This window comes from Lottia gigantea, assembly GCF_000327385.1.
Source record: "Lottia gigantea unplaced genomic scaffold LOTGIsca_18, whole genome shotgun sequence".
Classification (NCBI taxonomy): Eukaryota; Metazoa; Mollusca; class Gastropoda; family Lottiidae; genus Lottia; species Lottia gigantea.
The window spans coordinates 2,290,234-2,295,734 of NW_008708301.1; positions in this window are offsets into that span (position 1 = coordinate 2,290,234).

The following is a 5,501-nucleotide window of genomic DNA, read 5'->3' on the forward strand; positions in this document are numbered from 1 at the left end:
TAATGCCACCAATGTCTTACAAAAATTTCCTTGTATGCACATCGTGTGGGGTGGCCCGTCACCATTAGAAAATCGGGTTTAGTAAAGAAAGGCGTAATATTCAGTTTCATATTTATACGCCCACATAAAATGGGTGTATAATTGTCGTCACCCATGTCCGTCCGTCCACAATTGCTCTAGAAGCATATTGTATGGAGACAAAATACAATGGAAAAGTTATAGGCAGAACTCGTTTTATATTTCAGACTATTGTATTTAAAAATAAGACAGTCCTTTACAAAGCTACAACTAGTGAAATCCAAACAGTTTCTTTCCTGACAGCCATTCAAAGATCCCGAGGAAATATATATATCTCATTATGACACAATAACAAAATAGAGATGGACGATGTGACGATATTATCGGAAAAAACGGACAATACGATATAGCATTTTTCCTATGCCGGTATACCGTTGCGATATTTTTCGCAATATCAGACGTAAAAAGACTCTATAATGAGATTTTGGAACTGTGGTTAAAAAAAAAACCTTTACTGCTGATCAGTTCTAGGATTATATTTTTAAAAAATGGACAAAAATGACTGTTATAATACTCTTTACATATTATAACATGGCTTCTTTAAGGTTTGCCATTAGATAACTACTGTCTATGGCCTAAGATATAATGTAGTTACATTTGGATTGATTGATCAAGTAAGCCTATAGCAATTTTGTGAACTTCACTAGGGAAATTTTGTGGCATTATGTGGAAGTTGGCCAGAATTTAGAAATCCAATCTCTTTTAGCACTCGCATCTGCTTCCTACCAACTATTGGTTATCTGGGAGCTTTTTACTGTAACAGCACGCTGTAAGAGTTTGACAAGGGAATGGTGTAATGTATATTATATGCAACACTAGATTGATAGATGAAAAATAAAACTGTGTCAGATTGGGCATAAACCAACCTCATCAATGTGTCTTAGATCTTGGGTCTCATGCTTTAGCTTTCAAATACTTTTACCCTAGCAGAAACAATAAACGAGATACTCACGTTCTAAGGATTTTTTTTCCGGAAATGTTCTATATCACGATATTTGAACCTATCGTGATAAACAATTGTCTATATCGGTGTACTTCAGAACAAAGCCTAGAAAATATAACGTTGACAAAATCTCTTACTCGCTGAGTCACCATGAGGTATACAGTAGAAGATGCCTGGTGGAAAAAGAATAAGTGTAGTACAACTCTACAACTCTGAATTCCTTGTGATGATGTATGTGTATGTTACGATGTCTTGCTTGCTATCATATGTCAATTGATCAACATTGGAGCTTTCACAGGCTTTAAGATCAGGTATATGATGCCACAGAAAACGATGTTGCTTGTAGTTACCTTTAGTTTTATTCTTTTATTCCATAATTTTAAACTTAGCTGCTCGAAATTATTTACACCGTATGTAAACGATAAACTTTTATCAGGATTTTATTATGAATCTTTAGTGAATGGTCAAGTACTATGTGTATGTGCTTGCTATCTTGATAAAGTATGTTTTGGAGTGGCATATCACGACTCTCGCCAAATGTGTTACTTTTATAATACATTTCCCCGATGCCAGTCTTCATTGGATATTGGAATGGTAACCTACTTGCCATCAGGTAAACTTGGTATTATTGTTAGTATTGTGGAAATTGGAGTGATATTTTGATTCAGTGCAAAGATGAAACGTACTCTTACTGAGTTTTTAAACCAACCTGCAACGCAAATTTCTTTTTCGACTTGTCACATGCAGATACAGCGTAAGATTTTCCATTGAAGGTAAGTAATCTTGGGTTATGTTATATTGTTATAGCATTATTTTCAGGTTCATACGTGAAGAACGTAGCTTTGAATAAACCAACCGCGATGAGCAGTATCTATTTACAAGAAGCAACGTGTCAAGCTGTCAACGGGAATATCAAAGACCATATCCATTCCCACGGTTCTCAACTAGAATGGTGGTGTGTCGATTTGGAGAAAATATACATTTTTCAGTCCATCGTAATATATAACAGAGATAACGGTGGAAGCTGTAAGTAGAAAAAATTAGAATTTTTTCGTTTTGATTTATTTCAAAAGTCTTCTAGAAAATATTAAAACGTGATGCCAGTATCACAAATTCAGTTCATGCGCGGTGTATATGAGACATATAACCATAGGATCTGTTCAGTTGTGGCTGTTACTGAATAGTTCAAGTAGAATCCAGATGAACACTCGATACATAATATACGAAGTAAGGAAATCACATGTGAAGGATCACATAATATACAACTTCTCTTTAATTCTGGTTTTGGAAGGGCAGTGAGATTAAGACCAAAATATCGTACAATTAGGTAACTGAAAGTGGTTAATTTTTACACTATATCATAATCTGGCTTCTTTTCATGTTCTAGTTCAAAGGTCTTCATCATATTAATAAAAGCAGAACACGTGAAAAATGTCGCAATTAAATTTTAAAAATAAAAATTTTCATGTCGCTTTTACAAACGTATAAAATGTGTATCCCCGGTTTTTACACATTGAAATATCAGACTATCACATTATAACCTGTGAGTTGTATTTTACCATTGACAGACTAAGAGAATTTGAACTGAGGTTAAGTTTTAATGGATCATGTACATTAGAGACGTTTAATAAAGCTTTATCATGTTACAAAGATCATCACCCATCGGTACTAATTATCTACAATATAACATCATGTAACCAACCAGAAGTCAGTTTCTCTTCAAGATTTATATTCATCAGTCCAAGACCTTACACTATTTTAAATTTTAAGGAGCTGGTAGTATTGACATAATATGGAAACGTTTGAACAAAAACATTGATATTATAGTCTTTGAATGATCACTTGCTAGCTGCAATTTATGGTAAACTTTTCAATACAGTAGTGTCTGTACAATAAGAAAGTTGAGATGAATTCGTCTTATAAAGACGGCGTCAATTTGTTAAATTAAACCCTATCTGTTTATAATAAAAGGAGGATAAGTCTATATTCTTTCGATAAAATGACATAAACATGTCAGTGTGAACAACGAAATCTTTAAAATGACGACTCCTCGTGCGAATCCAAAGACATGTCCTCACCATTAACCATATCGAATATCAATGGCAAAGATGGGAAAACAGTTAACATTCAAGAGGATGAAATAACGCGTTAAGTTTTGGTCCAAGATGCGAGAGTTCTTTACCTAAGTAATAATCAGATGAAATAAAAGCGAAAGTTATCAAATAAAAAATTAAAAACCAAGATATGTCGTAATTGAGGCATTGTAAAATACAGATAATACATTTAGTAGAAAATAAATAATTGCAATACAATGTTTATATATTCTAGTCCAGTAATGAGTTTTGTTAACAGAAAGCACTCACAGTGGCCAATATACAGTCAAACGCTATCAGTATCTGTATCATTACTATTACTGACCTCTACTACATACTACAGTCAAACACTATCAATATCTGTATCATTACTATTGCTGACCTCTACTACATACTACAGTCAAACACTACCAATATCTGTATCATCATGGCATATGCAGTGGTGTAACCTATTTTCGTGGATATAAGGATTTAACACCGAATTTCGTCAAAGTTAAAAAAACGAATTTTTTTTTTTTATGTCTTAGAAGTTTCCTCAGATATTCTACAAAATGATTAAAACTGGTTTATTTCGATTTTCTTTATGAATCCTTCAATTTGACCCATATTTCATGAGCAACCAACTCGGCAACGGCGGCAGAATGCGTCACCTATTTTCGTGTACAATGTTTGATCTATAAATAAGTCTAGAAAAACACGTTATACGGATACCGGGTGGTATAATTAACTTCTCTTAGTATTTATCTTTAATATCAATTCATTATAACTAGTGACAATTCCTTCAAAGAACCACGATTTAAAAAAAAAGTGACTGACAAAATAAGATACGTAGCGTGATTTATTGCTAAAAGTCACTGAAACAACATAAGAATATGGTCCACTTTGTGTTCCATAGAAATTTTCTGCTGACACGGAATCCGCTAGTTGATCACGTGACTTCATTCGTTGGACTACATTCTAGCAGACGACACTTGGAATTCCGATTACCGCTTGGGATTATAAGGAAATTCGGCCGATAAAAAATGGTGACGTTTGGTAATAACTGAAATCCGCCATTTTGTATTTGTCAAAGTATACATTAATACATTTTACCTTGCTTGAAACTACTAGATTCATTCTACTAGCTGATATTGTAGAGAAAACCCATGTTTATCAAAACAAACTAATGCGGAGGTCGCGTAAGGTCGCTCATGTAAATTATTAATCCTTTCCGGAAATCCACGAATAATAGGTTTCCACGAAATTAAATTACTTGACTGTACTACATACCAAAGTCAAACACTATCAATATCTGTATTATGACTGACCTAGACTACATATTATTACAATCAAACACTATCAATATCTGTAGAATTTTTACCTCTACTACATACTACAGTTAAACACTAGCTATATCTGTATTATTACTGACCTCGACTACGTACTACATTCAAACACTATCAATATCTGTATCATTAATATTACTGGCCTCTACTACATACTACAGTCAAACACTACCAATATCTGTATCATCGTGACATATACTACATACTAAAGTCAAACAGTATCAATATCTGTATTATTACTGACCTACACTAGATATTATTACAATCTAACAGTATCAATATCTGTATCATGACTAACCTTTACTAAATACTACAGTTAAACACTACCTATGCCTGTACCATTACTTGCCTGACTACATATTATTACAATCAAACACTATCAATATTACTGACCTCGACTATATACTACAGTCAAACACTATAATATTAAAATTTGTATCTTTTCTGACATCTGAAAACAAGCAATTCAAGTATCGGTAGATTAAAAGAGTGTGTCAGTGGAGTCTAAGATTAAAGCTAGTTTTTCAGGGAATGTAACATTTGTCAGGTTTGTTAAAATTAAATTTTGAAAAACAAGAGCAATACCTCATATTTGATATTTCCCATCCTTAGGCGATATTAAACATTTGGCAGAACCACACCCATCATCAGTTCATTATATTCAATCCTTAGCCATTCATTTCTTTCAAACGTTTTTGGATTTGTTAAAATTAATAATTCCGTCCAAATCTGCCACAAACTGTAAGAGTGTGTTCAAGTTTGAAATAGAGCTCTTTTCAAAAAACAAAGAAAACTAGAGCCACACGTGGCACAGAGTGGGACTTTGCAAATGTAGCAAAATGCAAAAGACCCCGAAAAAATCAACCTTCCACGATAATTAGATCAAGCGCAAGAACAGTCTAAAGTTGAGAAATTTTCCTTTTTTGGAAGATTTTAATACCGGAAGTGGACGTCAGACCTCACAAATGAAAGTATCAGCAGATAGCCAAGGTCAATGACCTTTGATCTTGTAAAGGAGAAGGCCTGAAAAGGTCAAGATCAAGAGATATACGCCATCAAAAT